This window comes from Erythrolamprus reginae, chromosome 1 (genome assembly GCF_031021105.1).
Source record: "Erythrolamprus reginae isolate rEryReg1 chromosome 1, rEryReg1.hap1, whole genome shotgun sequence".
Lineage (NCBI taxonomy): Eukaryota > Metazoa > Chordata > Lepidosauria > Squamata > Dipsadidae > Erythrolamprus > Erythrolamprus reginae.
Genome location: NC_091950.1, coordinates 157159913 through 157180611, shown reverse-complemented (window position 1 = coordinate 157180611; position 20699 = coordinate 157159913). Strand labels below are relative to the sequence as shown.

At 40.9% G+C, this 20699-nt stretch overlaps 1 protein-coding gene across 1 annotated transcript in view; it reads left to right on the top strand.

Moving 5' to 3' along the window:
• The first annotated feature begins 15905 nt into the window (after positions 1 to 15905).
• Positions 15906 to 20699, top strand: part of CLASP1 (cytoplasmic linker associated protein 1) — a 273270-nt gene continuing 268476 nt past the window's right edge. Inside the window, exons 1-2 of the mRNA XM_070730165.1 lie at positions 15906 to 16220; positions 16491 to 16556. The gene's annotated coding sequence lies outside the window, so the exon portion shown is untranslated. The remainder of the gene's footprint in view (positions 16221 to 16490; positions 16557 to 20699) is intronic.

The window sequence follows — 20699 nt, the reverse complement described above, 5'->3', positions numbered from 1 at the left end:
GCACAGTGTATGGGATGCAGCCTCATGCCGGGTATATGGGAGGCATGTGCTCCTTACCCCCTCAGTCACTCTGTTTTTTAAAAAGCCTTAAAGTTTTGATTTTTTTTATTTCCCCTCACCTTCCTTCGGCAGCGACTTTCCTCCTCCTCTTCCCCCTCCTCCTGCCACCCAAATTCCAAGCTTTTATTTCTTTCCTAATGGGTTTGCACACATTATTTGCTTTTACATTGATTTCTATGGGAAAAATTCCTTCTACTTACAAACTTTTCTACTTAAGAACCTGGTCACAGAACGAATTAGTTTCTTAAGTAGAGGTACCACTGTATCTAGAAAGCATTGAATTGCCTATCCCTCCTTTTTGATAAATGTAGATATTCAGATTTCAATATCCTGTTGACACTTAGAATTTGGTGGATTTTGCATAATATTAAAAATGGACTTAGATAATAGCTTTATTTCATAATAGAGCATAGCTATAAATCCAGGGAGGATTTACCATAGTTTTCCTCACTGAGGAAAATGATGGGAGTTCCTTTTAATTTTATATCTTAAATAAGTATTAATGATATTTTTTCTATTAAAATATATGTTGGAAATCAGAGAGGATTCCCAGCTCTTTTGGTTGGTTTTAAAATCCTCCCTCATACTATGAAAATGGTTAAAACATCATTATTGTATGCAGTTGAAGCATGACATATATCTATTTCATCCCTTCTTACCTGTCTTCTTTCTAGCTATAATTTTTTCTTATAGAATAGAATAGAATTTTATTGGCCAAGTGTGATTGGACACACAAGGAATTTGTCTTGGTGCATATGCTCTCAAAGTATATAAAAGAAAAAGATACATTTGTCAAGAATCATGTGGTACAACACTTAATGGTTGTCATAGGGGTCAAATAAGCAATGAAGAAACAATATTGATAGGAATGATGAGAAAAACTAGTAGAATAGTAATGCAGATTTAGCAAAAAGTCTGACAGTGTTGAGGGAATTATTTGTTTAGTAGAGTGATGGCGGTCAGGAAACAACTATTCTTGTGTCTAGTTGTTTTGGTGTGCAGTACTGTGTAGGAGTTGAAACAGTTTGTGTCCAGGATGCGAGGGGTCAGTAAATATTTTCTCTACCCTCTTTTGACTCGTATATAGGAGTTGTTCTTTGCTTGCTCTTTTCCAGTTCCACAATAATTACTGAAGTGTGGAGATCAGAAATAGATAGCATTCCAAATGTTCTCACACATAGATTTATATAAGTGAGCATGGGCAGATTTACTTTCACTGCCTTTTTTTTAATGATAGACATTTATTTATTTGTTTATTTATTCAATTTTTATGCCGCCCTTCTCCTTAGACTCAGGGCGGCTTACAAAGTGTTAGCAATAGCACATTTTTAACAGAGCTAGGCTATTGCCCCCACAATCTGGGTCCTCATTTTACCCACCTCGGAAGGATGGAAGGCTGAGTCAACCTTGAGCCGCTGATGAGATTTGAACCGCTGATCTTCAGATCTACAGTCAGCTTCAGTGGCCTGCAGTACAGCACTCTACCTGCTGCACCACCCTGGCTCCTAGTAAAAATTAAAATTAGAATTAAAAATTAAAACAGTAATGAGAGCTGTTATTAGTGGATTCTCCACTAAAAGGTAAGCAATGCAAGCATGACTCCAAGATTTCTCTAAATCATTGACCATTGCATCATGATTTTCCCACCATTACCCCACTTGGCAATTCATTATTATTTATTTTTAGGAGTCTTTTAATGGTAAATATCCTTATCTTTTGTTGCAGAGCACAGTTCAGGTTTCCCAGTGTACGTGGCCAACAGGAAAATTCATCCCACCCATCCCGTTGAACATTTAGGAGTTCTTACTTTTCAACCAATTATGATGACAATGCATCCTTAAAGCCACCCACGCTATTAGTTTTGTAATGAGTAGCATTAGGGAATCTGTGTAAATATTTTAGTATTATCTGTAAGTTATCAGATTCGCTTGCTATTTTGTTTTGATGTCTGTTGTGATCATTACAGCATTTTAGTTTAGATGGGGCAATGTGTACCTAATATTTTTATCTGACTCACAGCTGCTACAGTGAACTTATCAGATTTTATTTCATCTCACAAACACAGAATGGCAAATACATTTGCATAATCAGACATGAGAAATCTTTTCATCTATACATTCACCTGTAAAAGATCCATTAAGTACTTTTTACTATCTGCAGGACTACTGTCAAATCCCCTTTTAAAAGCAATCACATCAATATGCCAGAGAAAGTGAGTAAAAGGATTATGTTTGGGAAATTTATAAATGAGGGTGGAGAGATATGTAACTGATGTGAAGAAAAAATGAAGGTGCAAATATAAGTTAGTCTAAGAGCCTCTGTGTGTGTGTGTGTTCATATATTATATTAACTTTTAACAGAATTTAGTGGCCTATATGTCAAATATTTTTTCTATGTACAGTACATAGTTATAAAATGTACAAATCTAAATAAAGCACAGATCTTTAGGAGGAAAACCTAGTCTCCATTCTTTAACATGATGATACACCAGGGGGCAGCAAATTTCATTTGCTTAAGTAAGAATTTATTTTCCACCAATATTTTCATTTATATTATACCAGTACTGTACTGTATAGAGTTGTTTCTCAATTGCAGCACATTTTGCACAAGCAAATCTTTACCATCAAAATCTTTGGCTCTTCACATTCTATAATGTGAAATATAGTTTATAATTGTAGTGTAAATTTTAAGAATATAAATACCAGTGATCCTTTATGAAAACAGTTAATGATGAACAATGAACCTTATGTGTCAGGAGTTTGCCAAGCTTCTGATAATGGCTTAATTTAAAGTTGAACTGCACTCACAAGATGCTTGCTGGAGAAGAATTTTTTTCCTGCCTATTGGTCTTTCCCTTTGCAAACCAGAGACTTTCTTTCCATTTCAGAGTGTTGTGCCTGTAGGGTGGTAATCAAGGAGTTAAAGGGAAACATTATGAAAACTATTCACCAGTTATATGCTTTCCCCCCACTCCCTCTATATCTCCTTGGGTATGAATGGAGTCTGTCAATTCTAAAACTTCATTTCTGAATCCAGCCTTTGAATAGCCACACATAGAGCCGGGGTGATGCAGCAGGTAGAGTGCTGTACTGCAGGCCACTGAAGCTGACTGTAGATCTGTAGGTCAGCGGTCCAAATCTCATCACCGGCTCAAGGTTGACTCAGCCTTCCATTCTTCCGAGGTGGATAAAAGGAGGACCCAGATTGTGGAAGCAATATGCTGGCTCTGTTTAAAAAAAAAGTGCTATTGCTAACATGTTGTAAGCCGCTCTGAGTCTAAGGAGAAGGGCGGCATAAAAATCGAATAAATAAATAAAAAAATCAAATAATCTCATAAAGGTGACTTTGGGCAGCATACAGAGATAAAAGAATTCAATAAAATTCATAAAAGCAATATGTAAAAACAATAACATGCCTGGGATTAAAATCAATGCAATTTGACAGTGGGGCTTACTTAACCTCCTGGTCCAGATCCATGTGGAACATCCAAGTTTTCAAAGCCCTGCAAAAGTCCAACAAGATGATGCCATTTGGCATACGTGTCCACTGAACAGAAGCAACAACAGAGAAGGCATTTAATATTACAGAAAGCTGCTAATGTGACTATTCCCCTTTCATCAGGATAGTAATTTAAGGCGGCCTTCCAGATACGGTACCACTTAACTGCATTTTCAATAGCCAAACAAATAAAGAGTCACACGATACTGGTACTTGCAATTCAACTATATCCACGCTCCAGGTCCCTTCTCTTAAACACTAGCATATTAGGTATTCTTGGAAGTGTGTCTTTTCAGGCCCTCATCTTTTTATCTTTCTGAAAAATATTTTTCCCTCAAGCACTGATATAGGATGAGGTCAGGGTGAAGTGAAATGAGAATGTTGGTTTCTGACAAAAGAGTGTTGTGGTACCAAATTTTTCTATTTTTTAGAAAGGTGATTTTTTTTATGATTACATCTATTGTTTCATTAGTTGTAAATGGCCCAGAATTGGTTTTAAGATAGGTTTTAAGATATACAACTGTTTTACATTGTATAGATACAGTAAATAAAAATAAAGGCCACAGGCTCCCAGGCCCTGATCTATTCTCAAGTAATTTTTTCACAATGTCAAGATGCTGATACAGCACTGAATTGCTTAAGCATTGACATTGGTTTTCTTACTTTTCTTAATCACTCTTTGTTTATTCTAATGTAGAATATTAATCTTATTGGGCACATATTTGTCTGGAAAAACTGCATTCTTCTGTCCATTGTAAAACCAACAATAATTAATACATTATCATTGCTCAAGTCACATTGTGAAATAAACTTCAAAGCTTGAGAATTGTTTTGCTGTTTTAGACTTTAGGGCTGCCAAGGTTATAAATACATAGATCGTGCCGGCTAAGCGCATGAGTAAAAGCCAGATACCTGATACTTAATCAAACATAGTTTCCATAGCAAATGAATGGGATGTAGTGTCATTATTTGTTCTGCTTCTGACAGGGAGAGAGCATGTTGATGATTCTGCTGATTGAACTAAAAGATGTACAAAGTCCTAACTGGCAAAAAAATACATTCATAAGACTTCCTAGGATGTACTTCTCCCCACCCACCCACCCAAAAGGATTTTTAGAATATGTATAAGTAGCACAGTTGTTAAGACTAGGAGAATGATGAAGAAATATATTTAGAGGTCACCTATCTTATGAAGGCTTTGGTGTTCTTAACAGATACAGTCCGTATTGGGTTGCTACTGGTATGGATAAGGACGGCGCACCGGTAGCGAAAATTGAGCTGCATGTGCAACTTAACTTCTGCTGCATGTGCGTGCGTGTCCCAGTGAGATTTTGCTTCCTGCACATGCGCAGAAGCAAAATGTCACTGGAATGTATGCCCGCGCCTGCAGCAGAAGCGAAGTTTTGTGTGTAGTGCACCAGTAGCGGCAGAATCAGGAATCTGCCCCTGGATACAGTACTGTATATGGCGCACGAAAATTGAGTAGACAATGATTCCCCCCTCCCCATTGTTATTATTAACGTTAGGATCTTCTAACTTACTAGCATATTATGAACTTGTAAAAATACCTTATAGGCAAACACCTCATATGTAATGTTTTCTTGACATAGCAATGTAGGGCTAAAATTTCACCAATTCAATTAGGCAAAAAACAAACAAGCCTTGGTAATCCAAAGTACAGTATAAGGAACTTTCAAACTATTTAAATCTTGATATTCTTGAAAAACAGTGATGGAAAATCTGTTTGGGCCCAAGGGCTCAGGTAAGTAAGCATGTTGAAGGCCACAGAACACCACATGACAGATACACCCCAAATAAGCAGGGAAATCTCTATAATGAGTTTGCCAAGGCAACATAATGGGTTCATAAGTTATGTCATGCTCTAAGCAGATTGCTTGGTCTTGGCTTTAGCATAGTTTATGAACACTCTCAATTATGTCTTTAGTTAATTATGGTTACATAGCCAAAACTGATAATAATTTGTAAATTCAGCCCCACTCTCCTCACATTCCTGTTCATTGGCAGAGCTTCAGGATAATTTCTAAAGTGATTATTTGAAGCTATTTCTGATGCAACAAGAAGATGGCTTTTTTATTTATTTTTATTTATTTTTTTTGAGGGAAGAATCAGATTGGTGAGATAAGCATTATTTATTACTTCCCATTTATTCCTCCCCTCCCATAAATATAGGGAGCTTGTAAAACAGCTTCTACTTACTATTTAAAGCAGGGGTCCCCAAACTTTTTACACAGGGGGCCAGTTCACTGTCCCTCAGACTGTTGGAGGGCCGGACTATTAAAAAAACGTGTGAACAAATCCCTATGCACACTGCACATACATTATTTAAAGTAAAAAACAAAATGGGAACAAATACAATATTTAATATTTATTCTTCCTTTCTCTCTCTCTCCCTTTCTCTCTGTCCTTCTGTCTTTCTAGTTCTCTCTCTTTCTCTCTGTCCTCTCTCTCTCTCTCTTTCTTTCTCTCTTCTCTCTTTCTCTCACTCACTCTTTATATCTCTCCCTCTTTCTCTCTCCCTCTCTCTCTCTCCCTTTCTCTCTCTCTCCCTTTCTATCTCTCCTCTTCCTTTCTCTCTCCCTCTCTATCTTTCCCTCTTTCTCTCCCTCCTCTTTCTTTCTCTCTCTCTTCTCTTTCTCTCACTCTTTCTCTCTACCTTTCTTTCTCTTTCTCTCTCTCCCTTTCTCTGTCCCTCTTTCTTTCTCTCTGTCCCTCTCTTTCTTTTTCTCTGTCCCTCTCTTTCTTTTTCTCTGTCCCTCTCTTTCTTTCTCTCTGTCCCTCTCTATCTTTCTCTCTGTCCCTCTCTCTTTCTCTCTGTCCCTCTCTTTCTTACTCTCTGTCCCTCTTTCTTTCTCTCTGTCTCTTTCTTTCTCTCTGTCCCTCTCTTTCTTTCTCTCTGTCCCTCTTTCTTTCTCTCTGTCCCTCTCTTTCTTACTCTCTGTCCCTCTCTTTCTTACTCTCTGTCCCTCTTTCTTTCTCTCTGTCCCTCTCTTTCTTTCTCTCTGTCCCTCTCTTTCTTTCTCTCTGTCCCTCTCTTTCTTTCTCTCTCTTATCTCTGTGTGGGGGGGGGGAGGCGGCTGCTTGAAAACCCCTGACCTCCATCGCCTCCCCCCCACGGCACAAGGCGAGCACACCTCGCCGCTGACACAGGCGGCGGGGACTGCCCTGTCCCCGTCCCCCTTGCGCAAAACTACGCAGCCCCAGATCGCTCGCTTCTCCAGCCAGCAAAGCCGACTGCCCGGCTTTGCTGGCTGATGCAGGAAAGGAAAGCGTCACATTTAAAAAGCACGCCACTTTCTGGGACTGCGGCGCCGTGGTGGCCTTCAAGCGCGGCCCTTCGCGGCGCCCCCCACCCGTTCCTGCAGGAAGAGATCGGGCACTTTACCGGGAGGTGGAGGCGGCGTGGGGCCGGACGCTGGGTGCCGGGGAGGGCGAAGGCGTGGACGCGCCTCTCAGCTGCAGAGCGGAACGGGGATGGAGATCCGCGGCGGAGTCCGGCGCTGGGGCCATGCGGGACCGCTCATCCAGGCGCGCGTGGACCGGCAAGCCTGGATGAACGGTCCCGCATGGCCCCAGGCTCCCAACGCCGGACTCCGCCGCGGATCTCCATCCCCGTTCCGCTCTGCAGCTGAGAGGCGCGTCCACTCCTTCGCCCTCCCCGGCACCCAGCGTCCGGCCCCACGCCGCCTCCACCTCCCGGTAAAGTGCCCGATCTCTTCCTGCAGGAACGGGTGGGGGGCGCCGCGAAGGGCCGCGCTTGAAGGCCACCACGGCGCCGTAGTCCCAGAAAGTGGCGTGCTTTTTAAATGTGAGGCTTTCCTTTCCTGCATCAGCCAGCAAAGCCGGGCAATCGGCTTTGCTGGCTGGAGAAGCGAGCGATCTGGGGCTGCGTAGTTTTGCGCAAGGGGGGACAGGGGGACAGGGCAGTCCCCGCCGCCTGTGTCAGCGGCGAGGTGTGCTCGCCTTGTGCCGTGGGGGGGAGGCGATGGAGGTCAGGGGTTTTCAAGCAGCCGCCTCCCCCCCACACACAAACTTAGCCATGGTGCACTTAGCTGTGACTTTCAGTGGACAGTTTTTCACTCACCGCGGAGGAGGAGGGGAGGAGGAGGTGGAGAGGCAAGGGGGCGGGGAGGAAAGCGGCCCTGCAATTGGCCAATTTCTTTCTCGCCTTTAGGGAGAGGAACTGTTGCTGCTCTGCCATAGGGCAGCAACAGTTTCTCTCCCTAAAGGCGACAAAGGAAGGGGCCAATTGCAGGTCCGCTTTCCTCCCCGCCCCCTTGCCTCTCCACCTTCTCCTCGCTGAGCAGCCGACCGCGGTGAGTTGACAGGAGATTCGGGAGCTTATTTTATCGACCAGTAAAATCTCGTGAGCTTGCCACGGGCCGGTTAAAAGACCTCGTTGGGCCGCATCCGGCCCGCGGGCCGTAGTTTGGGGACCGCTGATTTAAAGACTTGCCTGAAGCCGGGGAGAGTTTTCAAATCTAGTTAGCTAGTTAGCTGCTGACAGGAGATAATAGCTGGCTTCATTGTTGTTAATCACATTGTTGAATGAACTGTACTTGTCTAGATTCTACATCTATTCAATCCACTATTGTAGCATTTTCCAACCTTAGCCACTTTAAGATATGTGGATTTCAACTCGTAGGATAACCAGTGTTCCCTCTAATTTTTTTTTGGGGGGGGGGGGCGCGGAAAAGTATAGTGTCTGAGCGGCAGTCCCTTCGGGACTGGGCGGCACAGAAATAATAAATAAATAAATAAATAAATAAATGAATAAATAAATAAACAAACAAACAAACAAACAAAAAACCCTCCCTGTTTTGCCTCAGAGAATTTCAAAATAAAATACTGTGTGTCTATAACAGTGAGCTCATAATAGGGCAACTCTATCAATATCAAAATGCCACTTAAATAGTTGAGCTAGTTTCAAACTAGATTTTGATTTTCTTTCTCTCTTCCTTACTCCCATTCTTTTTCTTTCTCTTTTCCTTCCTCTCTTTTTTCTATCTGTTTCTCTCTCTTCCCCTCTTCCTCCCTCTCTCCTTCCCTCTCACTCTTTCCCTCTCGGCTTCTGGGCATGTTTGGAAAACTCTGAGTTGATGATGATTTTTAAGTGAGCGATTGCTCACTGCTCAGCTTAGAGGGAACTATGAGGATAACCCAACCACACCATTTAAAAATGGCTGAGGTTGGGAAACACTGCACTAAATTGTAAGTATAAAAAACAGAAGGGTTATGTTCATCCAACAAGCTAAGCCAATTGTGACTTGTTTTGTATGAATACAGTCAATACCTGTTGCCTTTTGATACAGGTAGGTGGTTTCTGACCTGTGGGGTAGGATGTAGGGCTGAGACAATATTGAGAAGCCTACTGAAAAGGATGAAACTTGAACAAGAAGCCAGTGAACTAGATGGAAGTTCATGCCTGACTTTTTTTTTCTGAGGCAAGAATATTTATATTATTATTGTCTATTTGACAAAATACTCAAGCAATTTTGATTTGTTTTATGCAGTTGTTATTATCAGGCCAGTTTGATTCCATTTCTATGAACAATGGAAGTTCTGTTCCACTGTCTGGGAAAGCAGACAACTTTGATCATATCAGTGACTTAGTCATGAACTGTTTTACTTTGTTTCATCCACTCTTCTTGGATTCTGGTGAAATGACTGTAATAACGATATGTATGTATGAGCTAGATGCAAAATCTAGCTCTCCTGACACTTCATGGAAGGAAAGGGGTGGGTTAAAAAGAAAATAAATTATGTAGGTGTTTGAAGTACAAAAATCTTTAAAGACACAGATTAATTATATCTACATATTTTGCTATATCACATAATTCACATTGGTTATATTTTTCAGCCATATTAAAGGTTGTCCTTGACTTATAACCACAATACAGTTCTGCCCCATTTTAATATCTTTCTTGCCATAATTGATAGGTGAATCACCTCAGTTGTTAAATTAGTAACATGGTTGTTAAGTGATTCTAGCTTCTCCATTGATTTTGCTTGTCAGAAAATTGCAAAAGGTAATCCCATGACCCTAGACACTGCAGCAATCATAAGTAAGAGTCAGCTGCCAAGAATCCAAATTATCATTGTGTGACCATGGGATGATCATGAGAAAAACGGTCATAAGTCACTTTTATCAATGACATTTCTTTGAACAGTCACTTAAACAAATAATTGTAAGTCGAGGACTACTTGTATTACACCGGTAATAAAAACTCAGGATAAAATGAAGTCCTTGAAAAAATGTACTTGGACCAAACTGTGTCAAATTGTTGTACAGTATTTGGAACAAGTTATACACCAAGCACTCTACAGACAAAGCTATACTACCTTTTAATTTTTGAAGAAGATAAAACTTCTATACAGCTCTACTACTGTAAGCTCGGAAGGGAAAACTTTGCATCCTCTTACATGGCAGTGTAAAAAACAGCTTTCCTAAATATTTCTGCAAAGCAGTTGAAGACAAAGAAACATTAGCACACCAGTAACCTAAAAATCCTAGTTGTGGGGAAAAAAGATAAAAATTTTATTTTTGGTCCTGCTATTGTTTTAAACACAATGTGTATCTAGCGAAGTGAAAGAAAGCTGTGGTTATTTAATCCCTGAAGTTTATAAGCCTCAGAATTTCTCCTTCAAGAGTTTGGAAAAAAAGGAAGAACTCTCAAGTCTTGGAAATTGAAATAAATTATAGTCCTACAACTTATATCTATTGTAGAATCCAGTCCTAGTCATTAATGTAAACTGAAATCTACTCCTGTGTTGCTTAATGCAATGATCAGTTGCTTGCACTTGGCGACTAGAAACTGCCATAATAAAAAGGCATCATGATGACCTGAGATGCTTCATACAGAAGGGTATGAATGAGCAAGGATGTTTGAAAAGGACTTTGAGAACAGGTATGTGAAACTGGTTGCTGTATGAATATTCCCATGGAGATGCAAAGAAAGAGAAAGAAAAAGAAAGCAAGAGGCAAGCAAGAACAACTTCAGTTTTAGCTACAATTTTGGAAAGTCAAAGTAAATGACACTTAAAATGAGAAAAAGTATGAAAATAATTTAGGCAAATACTGTCCATAGAGAGAATGAAATATCTCTAACTACAAGCTATTTGGGTGAAATGTTCCAGACCAGAGGTGGGTTCCTCCTGGTTCGGATTGATTCTATAGAACCAGTAGTAACTTGGTGGCCTGGGTTGCTGGAACTGGCAGTGACCCAGGCTTGCCACGCCCCCAAGCTGGTTATCTCAGTGGCGCCTATGGCACCGCCATCTTGTTTTTTGCTTCTGTTTCTGTGCCGCTTTGTTTTAGTACTGCCCATGTGCCCGCGCAAAGTGGCAGTGAAGAAAACCAGAATCCACCTGTTCCAGACCAACCGTAGCATTAGATAAAGGGAGATGGATAAGATTTAATCAGGAAGCAGTGAGGTGATGTTTGAGAGTAGAGGTATGTATGTGCTCTCCCTTTTGATTTGTACCTTCTCAGCTAGCCTGTTACCTTCAAGTGCAGTCTGGAACATGAGTCTATTACCAGTGCTAAATTAATTTTGCAAACAAAGGAAGTCATGTTTACTATCTGAAGTTAAAGCAATGATGCCATCAAGACAGGATTTAGAAGAAGTAAATCTAAAGTCCCTGTTCTCCAAACAACTAAGCCCCATTTAAATGAAGTCAAACAATTGCCATCTCATTAGGCCATGAAGTCCAATCTTGCATGTTCTTCATTCATTAAACTGATTGGATGAACTTTGCAAAACTCTTTCTATTCAGCCAAACCACTCTTTTTAATTATTATTTATTAGACTTGTATGCCACCCCTCTCCGAAGACTCGGAGCGTCTCACAACAAAATACAAAGCACAAATCTAATATTGAAAACAATTATAAAAACCCATTATAAAACAGTCATACCATCCAATTAAACCATACATAAACAGCTAAGGGTCAGTTATGATCCCCAAGCCTGGCAGCATAGGTGGGTTTTCAGTAGTTTGCAAAAGGCAAGGACGGTGGGGGCAGTCCTGATCTCCGGGGGGGAGTTGATTCCAGAGGGCTGGGGCTGCCACAGAGAAGGCTCTTTTCCTGGGGCCCACCAAACGACATTGTTTCGTCTACGGGACCCGGAGAAGGCCAACTTTTGCATTAGGACTCAGTGCAAATGTTCTAATAGTAATCTCAAATCCCAATATCTTTCTGTTGGAAGAATTATCCATCTAGTTCAGTTCCAAGTGGGGAGAAAGACACTGAAAACGTGGAGGCTGATTGGAAAGATGGTTTAACAGAACAGTACCACCAATCACATGGCTACAGCTGACCACACATGGAGTGGAGAATGGAGGTTATTTATACCCCCTTTTGGGTCTTGCCCTTGAGCTTCCTGTTCCTGTGCAAAAATGTATTCTATTGGCTGTATTCAGGCTCCCATGGGGCCTTGTGGGATCATATTTCTCTGACTCAAGTTTGGTTGAAGCCTGGAGGGTGATGCAAGATACAATGTCTCCAGGTGATTTTGCAATGCAGTGAGCCCTGCTGCTAGATAATCCTCTTATGTCCTGGAGGGTCATGACTTAATCCCATCATCCTGGAACTGAAGGTCTTTTGTTTTTTTTTAAATATTTTTATTATTTTCAAATAAGAAGACAAAACATTACAAACAAACATGAAACGACCAGACAAAACACATAACATAAAAAGGAGCTACAATTGCTCCGCTCAGGATAGAAGTCTTCTTAATACAAAAAGGAAAAACTATTTTACCTTAGATCAATTCAGAGAAATGAACTCATCTATTACAAAACTCTATCTAAGAACATTCCAGTATAATACATTTAACTATTATTTTAACATCATTAAACAATGTGATATCATTAAGCATTTTTTTTGTTCCACCAAATATAGACCCTCTGCCAAATTTTATAAAATTATGATTCTTCTTGATTGTTCAACAATGAAGGTCTTTTGTTTTGTAGGTCCAGTCCCTCAATGGGCACCAAATAGCTGCTGGGGGACAGGGAGCTGATGCTCTTAAGTTTCTGTCTCCCCCTAAGATTTCCATTTCTCTTTAATATTCTTAGAATATAATATTCTTCCTTTTTAATATTTGCTAAAATATTTCATTCTTCCAGGAGAGGGGTGGGTGCTAACTTTCTACACTTTCTTCTTTGCAACATTCCCTGCAGGCTTCCCCATTGACCCCATTCACTCAGTCTTCGGAGAGGGGCGGCATACAAATCTAATAAATTGAATTGAATTGAATTTCCTAAAGGAGGCTTCTGCTTTCTAAGCCATCCTGAACCACTACACCAAACTGGCTCTCTGAAGGGAGTTGGAATTCAACGGCCTTTGGAAAGTTATGCATTTTCCCTTCTTGATAGTCATATTCTCTTGTTCCTTTTGATATAATTATAACAGTAGTAATACGGTAAAATCCCATGTCCCAAAAGTTTTTGCCTGATGGTAAGCTACCGTAATTACTTGTTATCAAGAAAGTTACATGAACATTACCGTACTATATAATGTGGCAAGTTTGATTTTAGTCATTTGAAGGAACTTTCTTGGCTTAAAAATAGATCCTAAATAGAAGTATGTGTGTCATGTAAGAATCTGGCTAGTGTTCATAAGTGATTGGAAATCATATTTTTTTTATTCTTTTCAGTTAATTAATGTTTCCATAATTTAATATTTTGCTAACCTAAAATTTCTCCAAACAGTATAACCTGGCTACTTCAGCTAACTGCTAGCTGCAGTTCAGGAGTTCAAATCTCACCACTGGCTCAAAGTTGACTCAGCCTTCCATCCTTCCAAAGTGGGTAAAATGAGGACAGATTGTTGGGGGCAATATGCTGATTCTGTAAACAGTTTAGAGGGCTGTAAAAGCACTATGAAGTGGTATAAACCGTAAGTCTAAATGCTACTGCTATAATGTATCGGTAACTTACTCTTTTTTTTTTACATGGCAGTTATTGAATTATCTAATTTTTCTGCTGCATCTAGCTGTTTTCTTTTTAAGAAAAAGCTTTCTCTTAATGATTTTATTTCTCATCCAACCTAAAACTAAGGAGAAATTTTCTGACAGTAAGAACAATTAAACAGTAGAACAGCTAACCTCTGGGAAGTTGTGGGTGATCCAGCACAGGTTAAGATAGATAGAAGATAGATAGAATTCTTTATTGGCCAAGTGTGATTGGACACACAAGGAATTTGTCTTGGTGCATATGCTCTCAGTGTACATAAAAGAAAAGATACATTTGTCAAGAATCATGAGGTACAATACTTAATGATTGCCACTGGGGTCAAATAAGTAATCAGGAAACAATCAATTTTAATAAAAATCTTAAGGATACAAGCAACAAGTTACAGTCATACAGTCATAATTGGAAGGAAATGGGTGATACGAATGATGAGAAAAAACTAGTAGTAACAGAAGTGCAGACTTAGTAAATAGTTTGACAATGTTGAATTATTTGATTAGCAGAGTAATGGCGTTTGGGAAAAAACTGTTCTTGTGTCTAGTTGTCTCGGTGTGCAGTGCTCTGTAGTGATGTTTTGAGGGTAGGAGTTGAAACAATTTGTGTCCAAGATGCGAGGGGTCACCAAATATTTTCACAGCCATTTTTTTGACTCGTGCAGTATACAGGTCCTCAATGGAAGGCAGGTTGGCAGCAATTGTTTCTTCCTGCAGTTCTGATTATCCTCTGAAGTCTGTGTCGGTCTTGTTGGGCTGCAGAACCAAACCAGACAGTTATAGAAGTGCATTTGAAATGCTACAGGGCCGTGATGGCACACCTATGGCACATGTGCCACAGATGGCACACTGAGCCATATCAGAGGAAACACGAGGCATTGCCCTAGGTGAGCTCCAATGTGCATGTGTGCCTTGGGGAAGGCCTTTTGCCCTCTGGAGGTTTCAGGGAAGCTTCCTGAAGCTCCGGAGTACAAAAAAACCACCCAATGGGCAAACCGGAAGTTCAGAAAAATTGACTTCTGTTTGGTCCATTATGCTGTTTTTTGCACTCCGGGGCTTCAAGAAGCTTCACCGAAGGCTCCGGTGTGCGAAAAATAGCACAATGGGCAAACCAAAAATCCATTTTTCTGAACTTCTGGTTTGCCTGTTTGGTCATTTTTTCACCATCCCAGGTTCAGTGACGTGTGTGCGCATGCACAGGGACAGGGATTGTGCACATGCACCGAGGCAGCACAGGATGTGCGCGTGCCTAGAGGAGGGAGGGATTTTCCTGCTTGAGCAGGGTGTTGGATTAGAAGACCTCCAAGGTCCCATCCAACAATTCTGGTATGCATTTGAAAATACTCTTGTGATTATCAAATTTATGGATGGACAAAAAAAATGTACAGTGGTACCTCTACCTAAGAATGCCTCTACTTAATTATTATTTATTAGATTTGTATGCCGCCCCTCTCGGTAGATCCTAGCCACCTCAGCCTTTAATAATTTTTCTAGATAAGAACCAGGTGTTTAAGATTTTTTTACCTCTTCTCAAGAACCATTTTCTACTTAAGAACCCCAGCCTGGAAAAATTTCCCAGAAAATTTGATAGTGGCCTGAAGGCCCGTCCAGCTTTCTGCCTTTCCCATTTAATCCCGGTCATCTCAGCCTTTTCTGGGCTGCCAGAGGAGCCTTTCAGTGGTTGTCTCAGAGTCCCTCTTAAAAAAAAAAAAAAAAAAAAAGCCTTAAAGTTTTGGATTTTTTAAATTCCCCTCCCCTCCCCTTCTTCCTTTGGCAGCGATTGTCCTCCTCCTCTTCCTCCTCCCACCCAAATTCCAAGCTTTTATTTCTTTCCTAATGGGTTTGCACACATTATTTGCTTTTACGTTGATTCCTATGGAAAAAATTGCTTCCACTTACAAACTGTTCTACATAAGAACCTGGTCACGAACGAATTAAGTTCTTAAGTAGAGGTACCACTGTACTTGCATCTACAACTATTTAATTTCTCGAGTATTTTTAAGGCAGTGTGGATAAAATGGGTCTGACTTTGAAAAAAAAGCCTTTGCCCAAAAATCGAATTTGAAATCATTTATAAAATGAATGTACGATAATCTCAAATACGGAATAGTACAAACGCACCCCGCCCCCTTGGTGCCGTCCCCCTCCACAATTTTTAACCCCGGAAGGAAAACTCCAGCCACGCTCATTTGTTAAGTATCCTTCCGCCTTCGCGCAAATATGCCCCCCCACGTCCGCCTAAGTGTACTAATGAAGGTATGCAGCAGCCTGTGTTGCGCCTGTACACCATTAGGGCAACACGCCTCGTGAACGCATGCGCACTCCGCGCTCTGAGATCATCGCTCCGCCCGTGCTTCAGGATTTCCCCCCTCCCTTATCGTTCTGATCGGATTCCGTCAGCGTAGATAGGTTCGCTGGTTCTCTTTTAGCCTCCCGCAAAACACTTTGACGCCGGGAATTGGGGGCCGGGAAATCTCGACGGGGGAAGGAAAAAAAACCCCACGCGACCATTGGGAAGCGAGAAAAACCTACCAAAAAACCCCCCGCCGCACCTCTGCTGCCACCTAACGACCAGCGAGAGATTTGCAACCGAGCCCGCCTAAGCAAAGGCAGCCCGGCACATGCGTGATGATCATTAGAAGCGCCAGGAATACGAAGCGCATGCTCACTTGAAGGTTAGTAGGGTGGGTTTTTTGGGGGTAGCACACGGGCTCTATTGCGCATGCCCGTCACCGGTCCGCTCCTTCTTTTTACCAGCCCAAAACGCGAAGTGCGCCTGCGTAGCAGCGACTCCATTCTTACCGAGCTGCAGTTTTCTCGGCAGCTTTAGAGGGGCGGGAGAAACGGCATCGGGCCATGCATTGCGGCGGCGGGAGCGGCGGCGGCGGGAGCAGCGCGGATTAAAAACGTCTCCGATTCCCGTTCCGTCTGAATGTCTCTTCCAGGACGTGCAGGGATCCAGATATCTTCGCACCTGCCTCCAGTGTTAGCGCCACCACCATCACAGCCAGGTAGCCGTCCCTCCCTCCCTCCCTGGCGCTTGCACTGTCATGTTGCATGGACTTTCTGCAGGGGGGGGGGAGGCTGGGGGGGAAATCGGCGGCCGGAATGGATGAGGGGGGCGACGAGGAGAAATGTGCATTGTTTGGATGTGCTTGTGTACAAGGCCGGCGGGGCTGATGAAGCGGGGAGGGGCATCTGGGTTTAGGTGAGCCCGATGGAGGCAGGCAGGCAGGCAAAAAGTGCGGGCGATCCCCGGCTCTTGTCTCCGCCGGCCTCCCTTCGTCTGGTTTGATTTATTTTATTTTATTTTATTGCTTCAGATGCGGGAGTGGGGGAGAGATCGGAAGCGCCTGCAAACACACACACAGAGACAAACACACACACACACACACACACACACACATGCACATGCACATACACATAAACATACACAATGGGCGAGCAGGGGGAGGACGAACTCTTTTCAGAAGGTGATCTGGGGGGGGATTTTCCTGCCGATCCTCCCTTCCTTGGTTGTGGGGGGATATGATTTAAATGCGAGAACAAAGCAAAACTCCGTTGGGTCTCTCTGCCTATCTGCAGGCCGAAGGAAAGTGGGTTGGGTGATCTAGTGCCTCTTTTTCTCCCTTGTCTATATGTGTGTTTTTCTGTCTTCCATATACATTTTGAGAGAGAATGAGTGAGTGTTTGTGTGTGTGTGTGTAAGAGAGAGAGAGTGTTGCCAGAAAAGTGCAGCTTTTTTGTTTTATCTCTGCCACTCCCTTCAAGATGTCTTTGATGAGATTCTGACTTCACGGCAGGGCCATATAAAACTATATAAATAACATTTAAATAGGAGCCAGATAGTTGGGGGCAACATGCTTACTCTCTGTAAACTGCTTAGAGAGGGCTATAAAGCCCTGTGAAGTGGTATGTAAGTCTAAATGCTATTGCTATTTCATTTTTCCTGCCTGATCTCGTTCCTTAAATGATTTTTGGGGTGGTGGTGGTGGTGGAGACATTCAGGGTTTCCCTCCCTCTAAAAAGATGTTATGGTCTTTCTCTATAACCATCTTTTTAAAATGACCCCTTTTGTGCATCTGTGTGTACACAATTTTAAATCCAGATTTGTTATCTGGGTACAAAATGAAGCTGTGTGTAAATGTGGTATTTATTTCACTATGCTTGGGATTCAGAAGTTGAAATGATGCAAGGTTATGAGTAGCGCTTGTAAATATACAGTTTGTAATATACAGAAACAGTTTGTAAAGTATTTAGTTGGTGTTCTCCTAAATGATTTACCCATGGTTGGATTTGCATCATTTCCCTTAAACATCAGTGGTGTCATCATTTCGTCTGCCCTTTCCAGATGGTGAATTTATCTTGCAGTTGGTGTCCAAGTGCTATAGTTGATTATATGCCATCAAGTCATTGTTGATTTTTAGGGAACACACAGATAGAGGATGATCTGTTCTCAGCTTGGCCCTTCAGATCTTCCAGTAGTGTACTTATCATCATTGTGATTAAGTTCATCCATTTTTTGGGTTGTCTTCCCCATCTCTTTCCTTTTACCTTTCTCAGCATTCCAGATTCCCCAAAAGAGATAGATCTTCTCTCATCAGAAATATACAACTGTTCGAGTCTTGATACTTTGTGACTTAAGTGAGCGTTCTAGGTTGATTTTTTTTTCTCTTGACCCTTTTGCTTTCTTGGCTATCCATTGTATTGTTTGGAATCTTCTCCAATATCAGAGTTCAAAAGCATCAATATTCTTTCCATTCTGCATAGTTGAACTTCTGCTTCCATAGAATGTGACATAGAAAACCAATGCCTGGTCAATCCTAAACTTTGTAAATATATACACATCGTGGCATCTGAATATCTTTCCATTGCTACCGTAACAAGTGCCAGTTTGCAGAATATGTCTTGATTACAGAGGTCTACAAAAATATTTTTTGTAATTATCGCAGTTGACCGTGTGCTTTTCTGAATCATTTTTTTGCTGATTTCAAAAATGTATATACCGGTAGTTCTTCTGTAGCAGGTATAGTTTCCACAGAGCAGCATCATTATTATAAGGTATATACTGGTGACATTAAGAAAACAGTAACATCAATACAATACAATAATGTAATAACAAAAATGCTTCTATATCAGAAATGTAATGTGACAGAGCAAAACTAAGCATATTTTTAGAATCAGCACATCAAACTCTATATAACTGATATATTGCTTTTGCTGATTTTTTGTGTGTGTTGACCAGTTGGTTCCATTCTTGTTTGCAGATCCTCATAAAAGAAATTACGACCCCTATACAATCACTTTCAATTTTAAGGGTGGTTGAACTATGTGGTCATTAGCTTGGTTGTCTTTATATGTAAGCACAGTTCCAATCTTTTCACTGGGACTTTGGCTTTTCTTACCTATAATATTTTCATTTGTCAAATTCTATTACTGTATTGCCATAACATGGCTTATTTATTTTTATTTTTCCATTTTAAAAAACATAATCATCTTTAAATCCAGCCCCCATCAATATATACTTAGCATACAGATTAAATCAATAGAGAGAATACATCCTTTACTGATCTGGAATCACTCTATTTTGCTATTTTCTATCTGGACCATGGTCTGCAGACAAATGAAATAGATTTGGGATTCTTATTGCTTAACATTCTAAAATCCTTGTTGATATATCTTGCTCTTCAACCTTTTCTGCAACCAGTTCAAATATTGGGCATATAGGGCTGTAACCTGCATCAGATGATCCTCGGTATTATATCCTAGTACTGTATGTGAAATTAAGGATATGCCATAGTTTCCATGTTGTTTTAAATTTCTTTGATACTGTATGTAGACTAACTTCTTCCAATAATTCCTTACTGTATAGTTCTCCAGATTTACTCACATAATTAGGGTAGCATATTTATTTATTGATTCTTACTTTGCTTGCCATTTTTCTGCAGATGTTCCAACTTCTGTAAACTTCCAATTTGATAATTACTAGGATGCTGACCTAATTTCACCTTCTGGTATTACAATTCTTAGAAATGTTTCTTATTTTTTATAATTCTTGTATTTATTAGACAAATTTTCTACAGTATCTTTGAACTTATTTGTACTGTATTGAAATTAATTATTCTCCTTCCGTCTTTGTTTAGTTTTTGAATCAGTTCACTGGTATCTTTTATGACATCAGTTCAAGGCTGACATCTCTTCCTCAATTCAAAAATCTTTTGGAAAGCTTTCTGTGCTTTTTGGTTTCTGTTTCCATCTTTGAGATTTTTACAGAAGTCATTGTAATATTATTTCTTGTCTCTTCTATCAGCTTCCTATTGTTGTTTCTTAAATTCCTTTCTGGGATCTTTTTGAGCCATGGATTGCTGACCCCTAAACTAGATATTCCAAGGCTTTAATCCAGCCACAGTAATACTATGAAATATCTTCACTCTATCACATATTGAGGAGCAACCAACTGAAGGGCCTAGCACTATATAATTAATCATTGTAACGCCTGTAGTTTTCTTCATAAAACTTAGGAGTGCTTTACCATTGCCTCCTTCTCCTGTGTAGTATAAAATGATACCTTTGATGTTGTTTTTCACTCATTCTTCCCAGGAACAATAGTCTGTGATGATGAGGCAGCATATCTGCAGTTGGGCAATTATAACATATCTCTCGCATCAATAATATTTGTATTTTCAAGTGGTACTATACATTGAGGGATCTCTGATTATCTCTTAAGTTGATGTCTTCCAAGTATTTGTATTATAACACTCACAATCCTTGATCACTGAATATGTGGTCTGGTCTTCTGGGGAATCTAGTCTAAAAATCTGGAGGCATGATCATAGTATCTAGCACCGTGATGGTGAAGCCCTATGTCAGCTCCAGTGTGCTTTTGTGTGCTGGCCAGCTGATTTTCAGCCTTCTGGAGGATGGGGAGCTTTTCCCAGAAGCCTCCAAATTTCCGGCAGGCCCATTGGGCCCGTTTTTCACCATCCACAGTCTACAGAGGCTTTCCTGAAGCATGGGAATGGTGAACAATGGCCAAAGAGGCCTACCGGAAATCCTACCGGGAGGGTTGTGGGTACATTCATAGGGGGAGGGCATTGTATTGTGGGTGTGGCCATGTACCCTTTTGGTATCTGAGCAAAACCAGTTCCGCCATC